Genomic DNA, 25,734 nt, shown 5'->3' with positions numbered 1-25,734 from the left:
TAAAATAATCATCCAAAAGCGAGAAATAATTACTGAGTAAATACTCAAAGCTAGCTACGTGTGAAATACTAAAATTGACACGGACTCCTTTCAAGGCAGATAAATGTTTGATTCCCTAGAACAAACAACCAAGAAAGGATTGCGATTAACTACCCAGGTCCATGATTGCTGTAACAGAGAAAATATTCACTCTATTTCATAATAACTCTTACTACAAGTGATCAGCAATATCCATTTTCATGGTTCTGTCGCACACAATTCTCACGGCATCTAATCCATAAAATTCGATTTATCCAGCATGAAAAAAGGATATTCCGTTTTGGGAAAATAGTCTACCAAGCCATAATTTTAAGCCACTAGTGCACATACTTCATAGTTGGTTAAGCCTCCTAACATTCACTATGCGGTTGTAGTCTCGACCACAATCGTGGCACCAACTGATTCTATTCCAGGAATACAGAATTCTCTCCTTTTTTAGTTGGTAGAAATTTTGGCTGATACAGCAATTGCATGAAGCAGTATATAAACCATGGCACATATGTCGGAAGTAGATAAGGTAGTTTTACTAAAGTGTTAGCATTGTTTATTGGCACATAACTGACCTTGGTATTTCTGGTGCAACAATATCAGATAGAAATATATCATTTACCGAGATGAAACCATTTTTTGATACTTCAACGTAAAAAGTGAACTGAAAAAATAATTAATCAAGGCACTATAAAACATATTTCCTCATCGTCAGGGCACATTGCTTTCACCTATCAAAAGACACATATTCACCCCCTTCCGTTTAGCCGCTAAAGGAGATTTTTTTCCTTGTTATAGCACATGCGTTATGGGCTTCGAACAATCATTTAGTGTCCCGCACCTAACCACCAACAAGCGATGTTTTTTTTTGGTGCATGGCTAACGTATTCAGTATGGCGAACAAAATTTCTTTTTTTGGGGATATTTCACTAGGTCGCTGCACCAACGCCGAAGCGGTCTGCGGTTTTCCCTGATAAAAAAATCGTGATACGCGAGCAGACATCACCTTGATTTAAAACACTCAAATACCACTGATCCCTCTACAAATGGATTTCACAAAAAGTCCGAAATATCACGATCAGTCACGATCCGATTCATATGAAAGGACGCTTTTCAAAAAGATTATATTTCCTCTGAATCAGAAAGAAATAATAAAGTTTTCGCCTTGCTCAACTAACATCCTAGATCATATTAAGGCAAAAAAGGCAATAGGCACGTATTTTTGCAGAAAAATATTTAATTTAATCATGTAATTTTGAGAAAGACATCATCCTTTCAAAAGGATGTCATCTACATGATATTGAAACTAAATCGGCCCAGAAAATTTGATAACTCTGAAATTTATGATACTGAGAACATAAACGACGAAGTTTACACTCAAGGAAAAATACAGGGGATGGATAAGAGGTATAATTCACAAAATTGGCCAATTTATCAATAAATTAACAACTGGGAACATTTTTAGATGGCGTCAAAAATGTATATAATATGTAAATCCTTTTTAATGGCACATACGTTGGAACTACGTTAATGGCACATACGTTATCTATACAAATAGATACTTATTAAGTAAAATAGGGAGATAACTTGGACGATAACAAGAAGTGTACAAATGATTAATATACGAGACAGATATTCCCATCGAAGAAAAGTGAAGATAAAAAAATTTAAGATAGGACAGGGAGTCTCACTAAAAATTGAGAAGAAATATGCATGAAAGATTGAAGAAGAAGCAAATTAATAGATTCAAGATATTTAGCTTTATAGATGAAAAAAGTTGAAAAAAGGAATAGAGATTACCGGGAAAGGTCAAAGGTGTTTACGTCAGATTTTAAGGGACGATAAATCCTTTGAGTTCCGAACAAAGTTTCATAAAGGCATCATCAAAGGGCAAAAGGAATATTTAATGAAAGTTACAGAACGAAATTAATAAGCCACTGAATTAATGAATATTTCTTACAATTACATTTTTTAATGCAAGAAGGAGTACAGATACTGCTTGTAAAGATTAAATTTGAAACCCTTCTATCATTACTTTTGATAAAAAAGATCCCATTCGTCACATATTTAATTAAATCGTCTTTAAACCTTGGATCACACATTTACTAAGAAGTTACCTCGACGATAATTTATGAGAACTATCGTAGCACTAAATGATTTAAAAGTGAATATTTGGAAAGGTATTAAATGAATGGTGAAACACACAGGCATACGAATATAATTGATGAGATAGACGTATTTTACCAGCGTCAGCAAGATGCTACCCCTGAAATTTGATACCTGTTGTAGATTATAAAAAGAAAATATATACTTATTAGGGTAACAAGGTTTGATTTGAAGCATATTAAGCACAATCGAAAAGGAAACAGGACATTCATTAACTGTTACCAACAGTATGGGCATTATTTTCTTAAATATTCGTTTTTCTTTTAAGTAGGATACCTACAGAATAACTTCAGGTTTATGAATTCCAGTCATACTTAAAAAATATGGGCAGGTTATCCTCTGACTAACCGTCGTTTTGTGTAACAATCGCGGATAGGAGAAGAGAACAAACCAATCGATTGGCATAGAAACTTTATATCCCCACGCCATATATTAATATACTTCTCATAAAACTTTCAGCTTCTTGCATGTAATACAAATATCAGTTTCATTAAGAAATTACATGGAAATCTGTATCTAACGGCCAAAGTAGTTAATTCACCGCCATTTATAGGAAAAAAAGGTCAAGGTAAAATTATATTTCGTTTTTTTCCATCACGGTTGTGTATCCTTTTAATAGAGACAGAAAAATTCCAAATGCATATTGTTTTTCGCTACGATTGTCCTCATATTATTCTCGTACCAGCCATATGAATACCAACACTAGATCTAAAATCATGGATTAAATAATAGAACAAAACTAATACCCGACTAACATATTATAATTCTAACATAAATGTAATAAATTAAACAAAGAATATTGTCATATCTTATAAATTAACAATAACGAAAGAAATTAAATTAAAAACCACTAAAAATCTGTCAATTACCTTTTATAATTGAAATCAAGTTCCAGCCATCTACACACGATAATTGAATAATTAAAATACAACCAACATTCACAGATTTTCTCGGAATATTAAATCAATGACCTGATGTAGTTGAAAGAGTAAAGACATGTTCATGCAAAATTTAAGTCTACACTTGAGCCCACAAAACTTCCTCATTGGTAATTGAGTGACTATCTCAAAATGACAGGTTAAATACCTGATTATCGGCCAAAAGGTTAATATTCAAAGCCATATCTCCACTCTTGAACACCTAAATAGGTAACATCATTACAATACCTCATGGCAATAAGCGGAACATAGTCGAGAGACAGGCCACGTCAACTGGGAGCACATCATCGGAAGGGTCAATGAAATTACGCACGTAGGTAATAAAAAGGAAGGTCATAAAGGACGTAACCGCATCGCGACCGGGTATTAAGCCGCGTTGACGACAGATAACATTATTATTCTACCGAGAGCGGATGTCACTGAAGTACCCGTCGCTAAAACAATTTAATAGACTTTTTCTTCTCTAGGCTCGTCCAGAAAAATAATTGCATTTCACTCCGAATGTGTAAAAATGTAACTAATTTAAACGGATTGAGAAAGTCGGATTAGGTTGACGGGCTTAGGGTAATATCATCCCCGGACCCAAAATGGGTGTCCACTGGACACTTTCCAGCCGAGGCTTTTTTTATAGTTTCAACGAAGAAAATTTCTAAAACATAACCTCTTTTGTAACTATAACGATTAATATTTCTGGCAGTCAAACGAGTATTTTTAATATCAATCTAATACGTTAAAAAACTACTCATTGCATGGCCAAAATAAAATGTAGAGTTAAATGAAATATAAATTAAATAATGAAATGATCATAATTTCACTTTGTAATACATTGAAAAATATGACTCAGTTGGATTAAGGTGAAAGAGCTGTTACATTGGCTTTAGCGATACTAAATCCAACTCAATTCCAATCAAACGCATACACGAGCCAGGTAATTTTTGTAGAAGACTTCATTTGTGTATTTTTGCCTTAAAGATTGTTGGTTTCATGGACCCGTAAAGCATAATCTACATATTACGAGTAAAATAAACCTATTTATTGCACTCGAAACAACAAAATCGTAGATAAAATTAGTACCGGCTGCCTCTTCGATGGAAGGAAACAAGGCAATAATAAGATATTCCCTTAACGAGAATAAGTAGTAAGGGAATGGGAGAGTGGAAATAAATGCAACCACGTAAGTAAAGGATAAACATTTATACAGATGCAAAGCAATCCATTCCATGAAAGAGACTTTGAGACTTCTCTAAGGAAGAGAGTTAAATATTTGAGGAAAGATGGACTTTGATTTTCGAAGCGAGAGGAAGAAACAATACCCAACATATATATCGATGGCTAAGTTCTAACAAAACGTATCTTAAATTCGGCCAGTTTGAGACAGGTATCTAGCTTAACCAAATTGAAATAACATTAAAAAATAAAATACAACCAAAAACAACTCTTTGTTTGCAAATTAATGCTTCTTTTTCAGTTTTAAGAACTTTTGCTTTTTAATTTCAGTGTACAAGTAAGAAAATTAATCTTTTTGTTGCTCTCCTGAAAATTTACTATATTTAAGATACGTGTTGTTAGAACTTGGGCATCGATATGTAAATCATGAACTCGAAAAATGGATGTAAAACAGATTTGTGACAAAAATATCATCCCATATCCAGCTTGTAAATAAAGAAACGAATGGCGAACTTTTTAATGGCGAATTTCATCCTTGTTGTACATAACTTAGCTACCGTTGTGCTTTGGAAAACGTCCGTCGTGTCGCGGAATAGCGACAAAGTAGAGATTAGTTTCTCCGACAGTGGCTTAGCAATCACTACCTCCGTCTCCTGTGCTACGAAGTGGACCGGAGTCATCAACAGCTGGTTAGGTAAAGAAGATGTAGTAACCATGAAGATGATGTAGTAACATTGAAACCTAGGTTACAATAAATTTTATTACCATATTTGCTAGTATTTGTTTCGATGTGGAAAAATTCCATTCCATCACGCTTTAATATTCGGATTTTATTCCTAGTTAATTGATAATCCTAAACTATAAAGCCGAACATTCAGACTGGCTTTAGATAGAAGCACTTAGGTACAAGATTTAGATATGGAGAATAAACCACTGCTGGTAAGCCCATTTTGGCAATAAACAATGATAAATATAGCACTCTAGGTTTTATTGAGGAGGTTTGTAGTTTATCTAAAGAATTTTATGCTTTTGCGATGAGTGAGAATGATCAACTGAAATATTGAGAATATGCAACCCGCGTGCCCCTAAAATTGTCTGACTGGGGTGGCGCGCGCTCACTCTCGGCGCGATATCCCGGGAACCAAAAGGCAGAAATGGAATATATTTGGCGTGATACACTAAAAATTTCTAAAGAGTCGTTGTAGAAGACATAAAAGCGATAGAATTATCCGACAGTAACATCATATTCAGTTACGTCTGAAAAACACCCAAAAATACCAAAATTTCAAAAATTTTAAGTGCGATGCGTCACGTTTTCCCGGTATCCGATTGCAAAAATAATTGTCATGATTTATTTTCTCAGCAAATGGAACGAAAAATGGGGGGCGTCCCAAAATAAATTCGAAAACTTTAAAAATAAGGACCACCCTAATGCACACCTAACACTGCGGTGCGCTGCGGGATAACGATTGGCCGAAAAAAAACTGTCCACCAAATAAACCAATGAAGAGCCGGTCCTGCAGGAAAGTTTCCTTGAAAAATTCTTACATTTATCGAAAAAAAAATTCAGACTTCGCAATCTATTTCTTTCTCTGAACCGAGAACCGGTTCTCAACGTTGCGAACCGTCCTGTGGCCCAGCCCTAGTTAAGCCATTTCATTTCCCAGCTCCCAGACCGAACAACAGGGGCGCCTCCTTTGGACGTCAACGCGCGCGCTGGCGACGCAAGCAGGACACACTGAGAGGAGGCAAGTCCACTGGGGTAAAGGGGGAGGGGAGCCACGGACTTTGGGAATTATGCGGAGTTCTGCCTTTCAAAGGGAATGTATGCAAACAAGAGAGTATCCGATGAAACTCGAGACCATACGGAGAGAGAGGAGGACTGTGGACACGGAAGACGAAGTGTGTCCGCCGGGAAAAGGAAGAGTGTGTCTTGGTGTTCCACATTCTACGTTACGGGAAAACGAAAGGGACACGTTCGGAATGGGAATGAAAGCGTTAGTGAAATGTTAATGAAATTAGTGAGACGCCTCCGCCCAGGCCGCCATTACGACCCCATCTCCCGGCTTGCATCCCTCCAACAACGTTCCCGGTAATCTGAAAACTTACCCATTCTCCCGCTACAAGCAGTAGCAACGTTACCGACAGTGTTGGCTAGTGATCGAGTAAAAGTAATCGGATTACTTGCGACGATTACTTTTGCATAAATTCCTACTTGCAACGATTACTTTTTACGACATATAATTTTTATTTGTAATTCATTCCTTTACTGTTAAAAAGGAATCGTTACTTTTTCGTAATCGTTACTTGCTCGTAACCGACGATAACTTTACTGATTTCACTGATTCGCCGAGGCCTACGGATAACTTCGAGTCCAAACGAATAATAATTATATAACTTACTAAATACTGAGGGTGTGGCCAGTGTAATCCCTTTGTTTTTTTTTACTGTTGGATTTGAAGTTTTAATTAGCTTATTTGTTTGAATTTAATTCGTTATAAGAACACTTAAAATTGGAATTCTTGCTGTATGTGTAACATTTTATTTATATTGCAAAAAGACCTAACGGGATCGCGTCCGCAAAAACGTTGCTGGAATAGAGAAGAATATTTTTACCGCCGAAGTCGTAAATTAAACGGAATAAATCCATAAATTTCTCGCCTTGAGACTAGACTGCTCCCTAAGGGATTTAGCAATACGATAAGAGCCGTATAAACGACTAAATGAAGCTATGAAAGATGGTAATTTGAAAGATAAATGTGTAAATAGAGTAACACCACTCATTCGCGACAGTGGCGGGTCCGCACCCCCCCCCCCCCCCACCCACGAAATATAAATACACAATTACTTTACTCATGACAGAAAGCAAATTACTGAAAAATCATGAATTTACAAAAAATTTCTTTGACTTTAGTATTTTGATTATGAAAAGTGTTAAAATTAGTTTAAAACCATCTACTAAGTACCCTGTTTTTCAAAAACTTTTCCCCTGATTTTGGACCCTCCCGAACGAAATTCCTGGCTACGCCGCTGATTCATTGTAAGGCGTTCGCATAAATTAAGCGGGGATAACGAAGAAATAATAGACTAGAATCACAACAGCAACCAATCAAAAATATTATTTTGCACAATTTGACGTGCTGAAATTTAATTTTGAAAACCTCTCCAATAACGAATTCGGGTTGGATCTTAATTCGTGCGTAAAACATACAAATGACAAATGTGATTAGAAATCTCAATAACCAGAGCCCGCTAAAATACATACCTAAAGAATTTTAACTCATGAATTACGGAGTAAAGATGCGGAGTACTCCCTTCATTTTCCCATGGGAAGGAAATAAAAACGGATGCCACATTTTCAGATAATCATCCACAGTAATCAATAAAAGGGTTTCGTCTATATTTTCTTGGTCTTCCCTAAGTTTGATACACTTAATTCAGCAGATACCACCAATTTAACCAGCAAAGCATTACAAAAACTTCGTGAAAATCACTACTCCTTATATAATAAGAAAATATAATAAACACTGGCCCTATAAGAAATCCACGCTCATCAAAATTAATACTAGAGTTTTAAAAATAGGGATATAATAATTATTATTTCATATTATTGATATAGAATTGTTGCTGATTCATTCCGTTAAAGAATACGGCGGTGAAAAAAAACCGCGGCTGCAAACTCACCAAGAAAAATATATGTACTTCAATCCATACTTAACCGTTAAGTAGTAGTTCTCCACAATTAAACTATCAATTCTTTGGGACTCGTGAGATAACTATTGGACTCTTAAAAGTTATTTGTAACAACAAACATCCAAAGTTGATCATGACGAACTCTGTATTATTTTCATCGGCCAAAACGGTGCGTAGGAAGAGCACGAATATTTCGCGTATTTCAACGATTAACGAGCAAGCGAGATCACGATGATATTTCAAAGTTCAGTAAACATGCGAAATCACGATGATATTTTAACGTTTAACAAACAAGTGAAATCAGATTCCATAACAAAGGGCTCGCTTTGATGGGAGTTAATAGGAAAAAAAAGCATTCAATTCGAAAGTGGATTGGAGATAAAGCGCGTTTTATTTTTAACAACATTGATGCGCACAGAACCTTCAATTTCATTGAATCGAATTACAGAGGCCTTAGTTATCAGAAATCGTATTTTGGACGTTTCTCAAATACAAAAGTAAAGCATACTCAAATAATATCATTAATATCCTCAAAAAATAATTAATTTACATGCACAGTTAAGTTTATGCTAGATTAAATGGCATTAAATCCGAGGATATAAAGCTTATAACACAGTAAAGGAATTTCCAACATGCCGAACATATTCAATGTTTTCCTTGGTACCCGTGGAGATAAATTATCAACCAAGTCTGATATAAATGAGAACAGAATCTAATCTAATGTAAACATGCAAGAAATTAATGCATGATATGAATGATAATTATACAAATAAGCAGGCGAAATAAGCTCCGTAGAAAAAAATTTGAAAACCCAAAAATAAGAGGAAAATAAAGATAAGCCAGGAATACGTAGTTGCAATTAATCGAGTCAAATTTTAATATTTAGCGAGCTTAAAAAATTAATTAAGTCCTTTGATACATGAACATGAGATAGGGTAAAACAAGTGACTACATATTTCATGACAATGTGTGAAAAGAAATGTAACCGTCATCTATGACGTACTGCTGAGATATGTACTTAATTTATAGTTTCGTAAATGCGAGAGTTCAGTAAATTTTGTAATACTAGCACTATTTAAACATGTAGGGAATGTAATAACGATAAATATAAAATACAATAATGAGGTACACCAACATCGAGCATTTCATTGGTGACAAGCAAATTCCTCACACTTACTTATGGATTAAATTTTTTCGACTTATCAGCCCTAGCAGCATTACATTATGTGAAATTTGGTATCGATGACAACAAAAGATAACGACAAAATATGGTTGGTAATTAAAGGAGACCATTGTAAAATACACTCAAGGTCATATTCGTTAAGCTTTGGAACCAGTAACTACTGGAAATGGAAGTAGTGAAATTTACGCAAAGATTGAGACACTATTAGTGCTCCTTCTAATTGGTAACGAGAAACTTCAAGCAGATTAATTTCGCAGCGAAATTGAAGAGCATTGTGCAACAGACTCAATTTGCTTCGCGGAATTTCCTATCAACGCAGCTACGCCAAACACCTGAAAACTATTCTCTTCTAACTTGGTGCGCAGTCGATGAAAATAACACTCGCTAACTCTACCCACCTTCAAAGAGATACTTTCCATAGGTCTTCATAAATGAAAATTGGCAAATTACGCGTGAAAACTCAACAAAATAGCTTAACGATTTTCTTACGAATTATAAGGGCAGAATATACAAGTTTACTCACCTACAAGCATTACTCAACTTCATAAATTTCATTTCGGGCATCTTAAAATTTAAGAAACAAATCGCAATTCACATTCTACAATGTAGCAATTTTTTTTCTTCCAAAAAAATACGACATGAGTAAAATAAACTGCTCACGTTAGACATTTATTCTGGAGACAATTTTTAAGTCATTAAACATGGTTTTTCCATCTCCGACTCCTCAAACATCAGTCCTTCACATTCCTCTGCCGTTGGTGTCCGACAACGGCAGGAAAATCGCCTCACAGAAACGTGTACTTGTTACTCACGCTTGGCTTGGAATACAAATGACTCACGTGCATGACGCTTTAATTCAGAAAATTAAAACTTCCGCTGCTGACAGCGCTTATCTTTACTTCTCCCTAGCGCGCGATGAGGATAAGCTCATACATGTGCAGTTCCCTTATCCTACTTCTTTAGAGTGGAAAAAATATGTAATTACGATTCTAATATAAATATTTTAATTACACACAAACGATTCTCGAAGATTCAAATGTAAATTCTAACAGAAATAATATGAATAAATCAATCGAAAAAACGCACACGCAACTATAATTTGAATAGAGTATTATTGATGAAATGAGTGTTTCCTTCAAGGAACATTTCATTCAGTTAATACCACCAATTTAACCAACAAATTATCACAAAAACTTGGTAAAACCAGTAGTCCTTATACGATAAGTAAATATGATAAACATCGGTCCTAGGAGATATCCACTATCACCATAAACGACTTCAGAGTTTAAAAAATACGGATATAATATTTTATTTCATACAGAGCAATCCATAAAAGTCGCCACCTCGTACTTCTAGCGCATAGAAAAAATCTCTCCTTGAATCACGGGCATATCACTTTTCCGGGCATGCTCATACCAATACAGTAGGTTATTGATTCATATCTGTCTATAATAATTGGAAATCAAATGAAAAAAAGATATTATTTTAAGGCCATCAATTTCCCATCGTGGTTAAAGCAAACAGATCTTGAATGCGGGTACACAACAAAACATCAACCATATTCGACTGCTTCACACGGAATTCCGAACGCTATCATTGACCAATAATGAACAATTCGTATAATGAACGTATCGAGTTCTTTTATCACGACCTATTTCCAAGGTAACGGTTACAATGATACAGAAAAATTTATACACTTAACCGTAATTGACAAAAGGGAGGAAAAAAGTGGAGTGTTTACATTCACTAATGAATGGACTACTCAAAATTTTTTGCACAATCCATTTATCTATTTATGAATGGCAAGGAAATAAAATCTCATGGTAAGCCAACCTCCGTATCATAATTAATTCATGATACGAGGGTTGGCAGTTTTATACGAGCTCACCCGAGAAAATAATTAATTAAATTACCCGATTAAATAATTAATAACAATTATTTTTCGACGAAAATACATTTATTGATATATTTATGCAAATTGTAGCATATATTATTTAACATAAATTTAATTTCACAAAGCCAAACAACACTGCTAGTTGCAGCGAGACGAGACTGAACCGTGTATCCATTCAATCAGCTTAAAACGCCACCCTTCAGTCGATAGCAGATCGATTCCATTCATTTATCAAGGTTCTGGATTGTGCACCAATCTTTTGTGCTCCCCAATGACTTCCCATTCACGTTTCCCCTCGGAAGCAGACAGTTGGAAACGCTCAAAAGTTAAATGAAAACTAAAGAATCGACTGATTTAACACGTCGAAACTCGCATGTAGAAAGGATACACGCAAGCGCAACTCTAGGAATTTTCGGCTGGCAACGACCTGATTTTTTCGACGAAAGAGAGGATAGACAACGTTCCCATTTCTGCCTTTCGCGCCTGTGAATTTGACTAACTCGGAGTAATCACTTTACTCCCAGAATTCGCGCACGTAAATTCACCTATTTACCCTAATACACACGGTACTTTAAGAGGAAAATTACGATCGCAGGGAAGTAGAGTTTCGGAGAAAGGACCGTTTACGTCCTTCAATTTCAACACATATTTTCATTTCATAAATAATTTTATTTCCTAATTTCGAGACGTAATAGAGTTGAAGTGTTTTAATGGCTTTCATCACATATATCTGACACTTATGAATAAAAAATTAAGTAAGTAATTCAGTTTCATCCATGATAAAAGAGAGACAATTAACTGATAATGGGCGCCTAATACCGATAAACAATCATCTTATTCCACACATGACCCAAATTGCTGTTAAAACGTACAGAAAACAGACCGAAGGTGCAGCGGTGTAGGTACTGTAATCTTACGCTATTTATAAAATGCATTAAATGCAAATATGACAGATGGAAGCAAAGAACTAGCTAAATTCAGTAAATATATTCATTTTCATCATCCATATATGCAAATTTGCTCACATAAAGGTGAGAAACTGATGTTTTAATAACTTTATTCGTGTGGTAACATGCCCATAAAAACGAGTAGTGAATAAACAGCTTCTGAAATAACATTCGGTCATAAAAATAGCTGCATGCACATATGCTGGTTAAATTTCTATACCGTATTGATCACTTTTCCATAAAATTGCAGATTACAAACGAGGGTAGGTCACAAAATATTTTCCAAAGTCGTTCTCCGCTCCTTCAGTTTCAAAATTTTAGCACTAATAATAACGATAACTTCTTAAAAAGCATTTAAATAAATGAACTTTAAAATATAGCTGCTCTGCTATCGCAAAGGATAATTAATTTTACTGTTATAAGTCATTCTTTATGAAAATTCCCGAACGTATCATCCAGCTCCTTTGGGTGACTTCTCAACTCATCCTCGTGTAAATCAAGCTCAACAACTGCCACTGTTTATAATCTATAAGATTTATGAACCATTAATTGATATATTTTTCAATATATATGATTAAAAAGAGGAGAACTAGCGGGTAAAAAGAGCTATTTCAAATGGATATAGGCGCTAAAAAATTTCATTCCCTTCTCATCTGTAATAGAAAAATTTAAATCACAATCTATCTACACAGAAATACTAACTTAGTAGAGTACTTACTTACTACTTAACAGTAGGTGAATCTACAAAGTTTTAGTGGAGAAGAAATATTTCGAGGGAGGACACAAAATTATTTCAGAATTACACTTTCGACCATCAGTTAAGTAAAAATCTACTGGCAGCATGGAAACCGTAATCAGATGACCTAATTTCGAGAAAACTGCACCTCAGATAGGACAGAATTAAATCAGAAAAACCCAGGATACATTAAATGGTATAATAAAAATTCCAAACACGGTTGCTACCCGACGATTGATTTTAACAGAAGAATTTACTTCACCTAAGACTCTTTTAGACCACGCTTATTTCACATATTTTACGTAAATTGGCACTTCTTTTCCAGATGCAGTCTATAACTTATACCGATTTCTGAAATAAATGAGATCAAAATATTCACGCGAATTGCTTAATGAAAATATTTGAGTAACAATTCACCAACTATACGAGATAAATGCATTTCTTTCTTCTTAATCCTTTAAATTACGTAACAAACTTTTAATTACCAAAAATAAACTTTACAAGCAAAACAAAATAAAATGAAAAAAATAAATGGTGTAACAATTCTCAAAACAATTTCTTTAAAATCAATTACAATAACATAGTCCGCCAAACACAGCAGAATTTTCCGTGACAGACTAGAATTATCGACAGTCAAGCAAATTTATGATCAAATAAAGAGTCGTTTATCATAGCTGAGATTCCGCACTTGAGAGAAAGGTAATGATTAAAACTGCCTCCAACATTTGAAAAAAACAATCTAACAACGATAGATAATTGACATGACATGAAAAGAATTTTCATCGTGTAGACGTGCAGCCACATGAAAATGTCTCGAGCCAAATTTACCTAAAAAGCAGAATTTTCATAGAGGACAACCAAACCCCGTAGCAACAATTACATTAATAAAAATAGAAGAGAAAAATAAGAAAAGTCTTGAAGTCGTTTATTTCTCGGTAGCTATCTTTGATAATGCACTGCCTCTCTCCAAAATTTTCTTTAAGTAGTTTGCATTTCCTCGTTCAATGGGAAATGAGGAAAAGCTAGTCACCATGCATCAAAGACGAACGAAAAAATGAAAACATCCAAAGGAAAGACGCAGCGGGTATTTCACGAGGGAAATTATCCGTGGTGAAGTAGATAAATGGCTTTTTGAAGTAAATATAAACATGGATAATAGGTCGAAGCAGCCGAGCGGAATTCAAACGAGACGAAGATCTATTGAATGCAATTTCCTGTGCCGAAGGAAGGATGCCCTCCTTCGATCCTCGACGTACGAAAAAACCTTAACCTCTTTCCCTTCAATCTTCTGCACAACACTGCGACTCAAGTTTTACCTTTAATTATGTTGCGTAGATTTAAATGGTTAATTCACAATTATTGACTGCTTCGTGGCACCTACACTTACTGTTATCCGCTTTATACAGGGTTTTTTTTCAAGAGGAATTTGCAATACTTAGGGGATACAATCGTAAGGTTATTCTTGAATTTATTTTCAGGAGGAATTTGCAATACTTAGGGGATACAATCGTAAGGTTATTCTTGAATTTAAATCAGAGTTTTTATTTTTTTCCAATAACACATCTTTTGAGTAAATAGTTGATATTTTTCATTATTTTCCAGTCAAATGTACCTTTTTCTGAAACTATACAGTCAATAATTCTCTGAAGAGGTAAAAATATCAAAGCCATTTTAGCCAATTAAAAAGACATTTTCAATTTCAAAATCAATCCATACTGATCTTTCGCCAGGTCCATATCTTTTCACTTCTCGACAAATGAAGGAAGTCTACAGCTTTTTTCAAGGTAAAATCGCAAGTATAATGCACAATACTCTTACAGCACGAGGAGAGATTTAAGTTGTATTTGCATTTATTTCAACGTAGCTGCATGCGGAATTTACCAACGCTTATTAATTATTCCAAAGTAAATCCGACGATTTACCGGATATAAACTATTATTTTGGGCAGAGCAAAAATTTACTAACATTTAACATAGAGAAGGTGATCACTATTTCAACTTTTAGCCGTCTTTTAACGTCTCACTTGATCAACAGTCACTATGTCAAAACGGACGGTGACTAATGGAAAAGGTCAGAGCAAAGGACACAATTACAGAATGGAACAAATACCTGAGAATAAAAGAACTAAATATAAACCAAAGAACCGCTCGTAATCATTTTCTCATTACTACGAAAAGAAATCTCCTAATCGGAATACTAAAAAATACATAAAATCAAATAAAATTATTCTGCAATGTATTCGGAATCATCATCATTAGTCAACAATCCTAAGATTGGTTTGACGCAGCTCTCTATTTCTCTCTCCTATCCGCTAATTCTTCATAGCTACATATTTATTCTCTTTTACATCCTTTATAACCTGTCCTATATAACTCATTCGGGGCCGTCCCTTGCCCTTTTTCCCTTCCACTTGTCCTTCAACGACTGCCTTCATCAGACCATTGTGCCTCAAAATGTGGCCAACTAAGTTGTCCCTTCTTCTGCTTATTGTTTTTAGGAGGCTTCTCTTTTCTGCCACTCTCCTTAGCACTTCCTGGTTACTCACACGGTCAACCCATTTTATCTTCATCATTCTTCGGTGGCACCATTCTTCATTTTTATGAATTTGGAATGATGTCCCAAGTAAAAATTTCGATTTATTTATTCGCACACATTATGAAATTATTTAGTGCATAAGAAATTAAATAAGAACCGTTAAATTACTGAATCCCTCCAGCAGAATTAGCACAAAAATAAATAAAATCATGAATCGACTATTACGAATGATTTATTGTAGTACTAAGAATGATTTATTGTACTAAGAATGAAAAAAATCTTAAGTTTTAAACGGTGATTACATAATTCTGGGGAAATGAAAAAAACATCCTCTCCTTTCAATGAACGATATGATGACTTATATTTAACGATAGAATGCTATATAATCGGATGGTTGTAAAATTTCTTCCAAAGCATGCTTACCTCATAGACGTCAAATGAAAATTTCGATACTTTTATCAGCTAAAATGTTAACGATTCCTTTAACAGCCCAAACCCGGATAGAACAATTGTTATTCTCGTGCATCGCACTCATTTCATTCTGCTTCTTGAACGCCTGGGAAAAAGCCTTTGCAAACAAGTAAAGAACCTCATGATGTTACATTACATTTACTTTAGACATAGATATGCAATTTACGTCCAACTTCCATCTTCTGGGGCCATCATCGTCTAATTATTGTCAATCTTAACAATAGAGTGACCCATATTCGGCTTCCTCCCTTAGTTATAAAAAAAAATACACGACTATAATCCGCATGATCCTTCCATATTCCCAAATTCTAACAATGCCATCACAGAATTTAATTACAGATCGCTCTCTTTCTTATCAGAGGTAGGAAGAATAAGATACATTCACAAGGAACTAGGCTGGGCTACAGTCTTAAAAGAAAACGTCGTCACTAACGACACATATCATTTCGCCCAATTCATTTCGCGCAAATAGGCATTGATCATTAGTCGGCATATTCCTTGACCAAAATGTGCCAGATAATTTCGAATTTTTCTTTTCGAATTAAATACACAATAAAAAGTTAATACATTTCACCAATGACATCGAGAACCAGAAATTACTACTCATTAGCCTGTTCCTACACAAAGCTATCCCACTACGAAATAATTAAAGGACATTTTTCATACATCACAGAACCCAAGCTAGGGCATGAGGCATATTTAACATTAATAAGATATGACGTCAGTAATTACTATTAAACCGCATCGAAGTATTTTAAAGACACCTTTATACTAACGTATCAAATAATATTCACACAATGTGGTAAAAATTAAATTACGCGTCAGGAAGTAATGAATACTCACTTTCTTTGCTAAATCAATTTTTTGTTGAACCGTAAAAAAAAACATCGTGCGACGTGGAAGAGCCGCGGATTTAAAATGAATATTATATTTAGAGAGATAGGAGCAGGAATTTTAAATTCTCAGCACTACAAAGGGAACAATAGAAGGGATTACACTACCAAATATTATGCTTGATTTATAAAGTAATGGGTGTAAGAAAGCCTCTCACCAAATTTTACCTCTGAGCGCTGAATAATTTCGCCCCTAGAAGAGTTTGAAGTTTCAACTTGAATTCCGCGCCAAAAACGTATTTCTCGGACGACGCCATGTTGATGACGTGTGAACCTCATGATGTCTGTATTGCTTGCATAAGGAGTGCATTATCGTAGGCGTTATTTCGAGTATAAATAAATGGTAGATGAAACGGAGAATTTTAAATGAGTGGGGGGAAATCTTGCGTGTACTACTGTGTGCCTAATGTGAATATACCTCTCGTCAAACACAAGAAAAGTATTTCTTTGTTCTGCCAAACGACCCAGATCGAGGTAGGCGGTGATACGACAGCGTATTCCTTCCGAGATGGGCTGTTATAGAATTTGTGAGAGCCATTTTAATGTAAGTCTCTTCTGCTTCTCAAAGGATTTAGTTTCCATTACTCCTTTTGTTGTCTTTGGCCACACATCGCAAAAGTTCGTATGTGCTTAAATACATACGCGCTCAACGGGAAATTTTACTTTTTAATTGCAAATATATCATTATGTTTCAATTTATGTTGAATTTAATGATTATTTCGTGTGCATTTACTACATACCTATTTACCCCGGTTTTCACTCTTTTTTTCTATCTTGCGCATTAAAAGCCAACTACTGATGTAACGGAAAAGAGGTCTTTGACGCTCACCTGGTGATGTGTCAAATTGTACAAATTAATACATCATAATCACAAATGTGTACGCCAGGAAATACTACGATATCGTATTACTCACAACAAGCAGAAATAAGCACATTTGAGTCACGGTGCCGCCAGGTTTATAAATAGAAGCACAAATAGTAAATAATAACTTTTCTTTCTTTTTTAACTTCTATAATCTTACAGCAAAACAGAGAAACCAAAGGCGAATGCGTACTGAATGAATACTAGCAAATAGTTTGAACAATCATCAATCGAAAAAGAATAAGTTTCAAATTATACAATGTAATGTGTGACTCCTCTCGATAGACTTCAAACTGTACGTTAATGCCGACGTCATGGTCGTATCCACCATTTTTTTCTTAATTTAAAACATTTTAATTAGCTTCAATGAAAACGAATTAGCAATGACAGCGAAATTACGAATACAAAAAACCTGTAAATAAGAAGAAAACGAGAGGAAAATCGGAAAAAATATGGAAGACAGTCCCGATTCCTCAACCTTTACTAGCACAGTTCAAATCGATGGCCACTTGGCCGCCTCGGTAACATAAAAAAAAACAAGTATTATAAAAAGTAAGGGTGAAAACCGGTTCAAGTATGCAGTAAATGCATAGGATATAATCATTACATTCTGTATAAATAGAAGCGGAATGATAAATTTTCAGTATAAAATCATCCCTTTGAGTGCATATATATACTCACTCACAAGCGGAATGTTAATGGAGCACAGCAGAAAACTACGAAAGTAGTATAGGATACTAGCTTTTCTTTAGAAGCATAAGTGGTGCCACAAAATTTGTTCTAAAACTTTTAAAAGTGACTGTATGTGTAACTCAGATGTAAATATAAGGAAACTAACGGATATTTTCAAGTAAAAATCCCCATCTCAGCGTTCCTCTATCATTTTGATGACAACTGCTTACCATTTTTATAGTACGAAACTGACTTGAAGAATTATCAGGAGCTCAGTTGACCAAAGCGAGGCCTCTGCTTTAAAAATGCTGTTCCAACGAAATTTGAATGCTAATCCTAAAAGAAAAGGAGAGAACCCCGAACTTCCTCACTTCAGAGAGCATGTAAACGGCTATAACTATAGCACATTTTTTTAATTTATTTCATAATTTACAACCGGAAACCAAAAACCAATCATAAGTAAAGGATTTTACGATAGTATGTCCACAAATTAAAGCATCCACTACAATTGCCATGATTACTGTATCTATCAAAACTGTAAACATTTCATCTTAAGAAGTTTCATTTCAATGAAATGATTCGTTTAAAGACAAAAAAATTGTTCATCGAGCCTCGGTTGATAATGTCAGTACATTTCGATAACCAGCCAGAACAAAATTAACGTTTTTTTTCACCAAGATGATAAAATTTTGGCCACTATTTCCACGAACCCAATGTGTTTACGGCTTCTTCAAGCGTTACTCCCGCGGCATTCATGAGGTTCACACGTCACACGGCGTCAGCCAATAGAAATACGTTTCGCGTCGTGGGCGTGGCCAAAGCTCCTAGCGGACTTTTAAAGCTACTTATCTCGGTTAAAAATTGAATTTGAGCTCTGAAATTTGGCGTATGTGTTTTTCATTCATATCTTTTTGGTTTAAAGTAACGAAATCCAATTTCTAATTTTGAGTGTTCCCTCCTATTCTGTGGAAGATTGATTTTCCAGGTGTCATAATAAAATACATACCTAGGATAAAGCACCATTGTTCGTTCAAGCAGGGGATAATTATAATTGCGAGAGGAAATAGTATGGAAAATATGTAAAATATATAGGTAATATACCATTACTCTTTGTCAAGAACAGGCGTTTAAAACTGTGATTTTGACTGAAAAGGATGTAAACATCGTACTAACTGTTCATGATATGAACAGTTTCATATAATTCTACTTCTGTATATTCATTATTATCAACGTAGGCGTAAAAGGTACTGTACGCTATTCATGCTTTTATTAGATATTCATTATTAGGTTGTTGCTGTAAGGCGATTGATTTCCGAGATCAGTTTCGCCTCTTTCGAGGGTACGTCACGTTGATGAGAGTTTTCGCAACAAGTAAAGGAGTCATCCATAGCTGGAAATACTTTTGGGTTATTCTTGAAGAGGGTGTACATTTTGAGGAGATTCTTCAGAAGCAGATTAATGCCCCATCTCCCAAACATTTCTGGGAAGGGTTCGTACCCTTTGATCTCCATCCCTCGCAAAGGACTTGGCCAATAGGTAAGCCTTGTGCCGAAAATATCCCCCTGTAAGCCATTATTCAAGAAAAACTGCGGACTAGCCAGCAACGTATCTTTACGGATTCACCTATAAACCTGCACTTCCACTTCCTCCACCTGCACTTACAATGGAAAAATTACACCGCTGGAATATGATTTGCCTTGACCGAGATTCGAACTCGCACCTCCCGTATTTGCGCATCTGTTTAACCAATAGCACTTCCAAGGGATCTTCTTCCTTAGACGCGCCTTGTGGAATTAAGTTAGGGAAATTGAAAACTAAGCAGTATCTAAATAAATATGGAACCGTACTTTGATAGCATAATGGAGTCATGAGAGTAGCTAAACTGTTTCCTGCTATAAAACCGTCTGTTGGAAAGGAGGGTGGCGTAAAGTGTACCATTTTTGAATTTTTGAAACGTGCGGCATCCTGCGAGTACAAACCGAGGTGAGTTTGCAAGGAATAGGAATGTAATAGGCTAGGAGGGTGTGAGGAAAGCCGTGAATTTAAGAGTATTTACTCTGTAGCAGTACATGAAGCGGCTAAAATAAAACGAACAAAGATAAAAGAGCACATTGGGAGAAGACTTTGGACGGGGCCTCATGGTGGAGAGATGAAAAGTCAAGGGATATAGGGAGATGGTTCGTCTATCGAGAAATGCGGAACACCAAGCCTTTCTCCCTTCTTCTATTCTCTTCCCACTCATGACTTATTCAAGTGTTCCACGAAAACCTAGAATGACAGTCATTTGCCCAACGCGGGCGAGTCGGTACCGCTGAGGGAAGCTTCGTTTTTTCTTGCTTTGGTTGGTTCGACCTCATTTCAATCCACCGATGCATTAGATTCGATTCCTAAAGTCTTTTCGTCAGTCAAAAAATAAAAGACGCCACAATAATCTGGGAGGTGACGCTGTGATGATAATCTCGAACGCTTTTTCGCTCAGGAATGAATTCAGTAGAATTCGCGAAACGGAGAAATTATTGAAAATCAGTGACGCCAACTTTAATTGCAGGAGTTGGTGATGCGCGAAAAATTGGGTGCGAGGCGAGTCAATCCAAAAAGATCGGAACATAAGGTCACAGCAGAACAGCGTCGATTTCTACTTTGTAAATATTGGTATATTTCAGCGAATACGTGATTCAAGCCATATACTTGAAATATTCTTTTTTTTGAAAGCATTGTTTCCACAATTTGGATCGTAAAATAATTACGCTGGCTATATATCTGGAAGATAAGTTATCGCAGTTTTTTTTTCAATTAACCGCAATCAGTCAACAACCATGTCATTTTGATTACTCACTTATTGCGGCTTCAACTACAGAATTTACTTACCAAAAACTCATTCGGTACCAAGGTGATGTCCATAGGTTTTAGTATCAACATAAATCTCTATGTTTGCCCATCTCCTAATACTTTTTCCTTAAATAAATGACTGTGTGGAATATTTCCACCCTTTTGCTTGTACGGCGGTGACCCTGCACATTAATTGGCATTAGAAAAACATGCATAACTGAAGGGGATCATATAATACTCTGGATTTTGAAAGACAAAAATAATTAAGGGAAGACGAAAATGTACGATTATAATTATCTGAAACATTTTATCTCAAACTGGTTGGGATAGCGCAATTTTATAGTTGATACTCGCTCAAAGCTCTCGTTTAATTAAACTCAAGGATTTATTGTTCCAGACAACTGTAATAACACACTTTCGTCCGACCTTAATTACTCAGCATCCTTGGAAAAACCTATGCATTACACAAAATGTTGAAAATGCAGGATGCTCAAGAAAAACCGTTTTCATGGTAACAGCGAAGAGTATCCAAAAAATGTTTGCGTTATCTTGCTCAGAAACTAAGAAGTTCCAACCGCATGTTAATCTTATTTATTATTTATTCATTTCCAACTTCCCTAAAAACAGCACATACAGCCCTTTACAATGAAGGATTGACAAAGCACGACATAAACATCTATACGATGGGGACCATCTACCCAGGCGGGATTCGAATCCGAGACCCACGGTTTGGCAAGCGAGTGCTTTACCCCACCGCCACCGAGGCTGGCTAATGGACAAAAATGCTTCAAATGGTATACTCTACCATATCCTGAAGTATTGTAGATTCCTCCAGAAATACCATACATAATGGCTAACTTTTTATGTATTCATCGAACACAGAGCTCATCAAGCGCCATTGAATCCATAAATATAAATGAATTCTGATAAAATTGTTGGGAAGATTTATCACTGCCTCAGAACTATTAAAATCAGATAATTTTGCTATAAAACACAATAATAAACTCCAATTGTCACTGTATTCCTGCACGTGGCAAGGTGGACAAAAGAATATTAACTCTTAAAATACTGGGATGAGCATATTCCCCCAGAGACATTCATTAATAAAAATATGCATCGTGACAGGGATATTCAGTAACATTAGAAGGATAAGATGATACTATTACATTATCGTTTAAACCTTGCATCACTATTAGGGCCAAAACACCGACTAACATAAGGAGGATAGAGAATGTTCGATGGACAAAGTTAAATGAGTCAGTTTACAGAATGGTGGGATAGGGACGGGAAATTAGGATAATAAGATAAGGAGGGAGTGGAGAGCGTGGATAAATGGGAGACAAAAGGGACTAAGGTGTGCTGGGGTGTGAATAAGATAGAGAGTAAGACGCTAAAGCTAGCGTAGAAGGGGAAGGAAGAGAACACCCACGATAGATAAGACACAAAGAGGGTTGAACGTGAACCGAAATGAATGTGGGATTTAAGTGGAAGGACAGGAACCCACGACTGAGAAATATTAGCGTGAGAGTTGTTCTCGGTGGTATCATGGCAAAATTAGCAGTGCCGGAGTGCACTTTCCCACCTTTTTTTAAAAAGTTCATTATTACTCTGTGTGTTTTTTTATTACAATTTATTATTTACATTTAATTACAAAACTTTTTCTTTTGGTCACGAATGCACATATTAGACATTTTGAGGCAACAAAATTGATTAAAGTGTTATTTGACTATTATTTCTTTTCTCAAGCAATGCCAGAACGGAGTTCCGGCATGATAAAACCACAGGTTCTTCTCCAAGTTCTTGTTACCATAGAACCTAGGAAAAAAAGTTTTAAAACGGGACTTGCGACGTTACTCCAGCTATTGTATTTGAAGTGCTTCACTTGAATCACCAAGTCAAAGCTGTACAAAACTATATCACAACTAGATTAAACTTCCCAATATAATATTAAAAATTCAACAATAATATTGCGTTTCCCAACGAATTTCAATTTGAAGACGCTTAAAAGATATGCGTTACTTTTGAATTGATGTATTTGATCTAGTATTCTTAAAAGGTACTTTTTAAACTTTTTTTCTAGAGAAATAACAGTATGACAGGATATTTTATCTTTTCGTCTTCATAGAATCCTTAAATTCGCTATGGGTCCAATTTTGGACTTCTGGAATGCTCCTGTAAATAGATTATTGCCATCACTTATATTTAATAACTATCCATCCCTAATTCCGGGAATACTATTGCAAGCATTACACTACATAGTAAACATAAATATCCCTTTAATTATCATTTGAGAAATCTTAAAACAAGCGGTTTAATAACTCTCTGAGAAAATACCTTAAGAAAATGGTTCTTAAGAAAAATTAACCATAACATTATACTTTTAATCAAATAAACCATATACTATCGACGATATAATCTCCAAGGAAACCGTATTGGAGAACTTCCAGGGAGAATTCATTGATAGAGGGGCCAAATAATGCTGTGAGTATTGATTTGGAATGAATATGAAATATGGTGAGAGACCCATTTCTCCGTATGAAAGTTTCGCTGGGGTTGCGATCGACTACTTCTGTTTACTGAGAAAATCCATTTTCAACCCCGAGTAAATAGTCGGAATAAATGGGCCAGCGCGAAGTCAAGCCCGAAAGACCAATATCTTCACAGAAACAAACCCGCGGAAGTCCACATGAGAATATAAAATTAAGCATAATGAATTCTAAAATTTGATACACGGATATGAAAATTAATGATGCCAATGGGCTCCACAAAATTAGGTTCTCTCATCAATTTCTTCAATATTGACACTTTACCATGACCGACAGCAATAATTTCGCAGTATAGGCATCAGCTTACTGATTACATCGTAGTAAGGCCCAACCCCTGGTGGGTGGTTACCTAGTGCTGTTGATAAGCAGTGAGTGTTGCATAGCCCCCTTAGAATAAAATTTTTATAAGATGAGGGGAATTACCGCATGCAAACATTATACAGCAAGCAGTGTGAAAGAGATTTTAATGATTCACATAATATAATGAAATCAACATTGAAATGAGCGGATACCAATTGGATGCTCAGTGAATTCTTATCGTGCTTAATCAGTCATCACCTTCTTCTCACACTCCTCTTCTACACTAAAAATAAGTTGCCTGTATCGCATTATTAAATCATTAAAAAATAATGCCCAATCCGTCACGTTCTAAATTGTTCCACCTCTCTTTGGCCCGACCAACGTCAGACATGATACCAATAAATTAAAACCCGCGTAACTGGCTGTTTTTCCAAGAAATAGGTTGTATTAAATGGTTCTGATGGAACAGTGTATGAAGATCCGAGTGTAAACAATATTCGACCAAGTTCTAATACCAACGGGAGGAAGCGTAACACATTAATAACAATACCCAATCCAGCATGTTTTAGATTGTTCCACCTCTCTAAAACCGGCCTTAGTGGCGCCAAGTTAACTTATTCGTCTGCCAACCTAGAGTTCACGAGTTCTAATCCCGCTTGGGTGGATTTATCACCATCCATGGCATGGATGCATGTAATTTGAAACAAGTTAATTGTAAGAAAGGACTATCAAGTCCTATATTCGCATGTAATAAAGACATTAAAGCCCCATCAACGTCTGGCACGATAACAATGAAATAAAACCCGCGTAACCTACTGTCTTGTTGAGAGATATGCATCATTATACGGTTCTGATGGAACAGAGTGGAGAGTACATTCGACCAAGTTCAAATACTGACGGAAGGAAGCGTAAACGGTCATTTGAACAGTCACGGTCAAATAGCGAGTGTTTCCGCCACGTTTTGAACCTGAGTCAGCCAATCATGGTTTAAAAAGTTTTTTTCACAATGCTTTTCTCTGTCCCCAATCTGATGGCGGTAGAAAAGAAAAACTTCCATCATCATCTTGAGTCAACAATCCGAAGATATGAGAGTTGAGTGGATATCTGAGAGTCAAAAATCAACATCAAATGACACTTTTTGGACTTAAACATCAAATTTTAAGCCAATGACAAAATATTTTAGCGTACATAAAATGATCCCATTGTGCACTACAGCATCAGTCACTATCATCAATATTCATCAATGCCAAATGCCGTTTTACATGGGGCACGTACTTGCACAATCTGACGTGTGTACGAAGGCGCAGTCATAATTGCGTCGTGTAAAGCGGTGAATTGCTAGAACACATGCGAGAATGCGTGAACGTGAGATGGCAAAATAGCTCCTGTTCTAATTTCGTCCGTGCATTCACGCAATTACACGCCATAGTGAGAAATTAATGAAGTTCTAATCTGCGCAACTACACGCCATAGTGAGAAGTTAATGAAGTTCTAACCTGCGCAACTACACGCCATGGTGAGAAAATAATGAAGTTCTAACCTGCGCAATTACGTGTCCCGTGTAAAAGGGCCTTAAGATTAGTTTGATGAATCTTTCTATGCAATTCTCCTATCGACTAATCTTTTAACACTAACATAATTCTCCTGTTTTGCATGCGTCATCATCTGCTCTACATATGTCCGCACTCTACTGACGCGTCAAAATGATGTGCCGCTGTACTTAGCGAATTTATATCTGGGCTTTAATTCATGCTATAATAATGAACAATACGACATTTTAAAGAAAAATCTATTTTTAATTCTGATATATTTTCTATTTTATGAAAATTTAAAAAATGTAGACACACCAGTTCAATAAGTGACTCCGCACACCGA

This window comes from Ischnura elegans, chromosome 10 (assembly GCF_921293095.1).
Source record: "Ischnura elegans chromosome 10, ioIscEleg1.1, whole genome shotgun sequence".
Classification (NCBI taxonomy): Eukaryota; Metazoa; Arthropoda; class Insecta; order Odonata; family Coenagrionidae; genus Ischnura; species Ischnura elegans.
The sequence above is the reverse complement of the archived record's forward strand: the minus strand, read 5'-3'. Positions refer to the sequence as shown.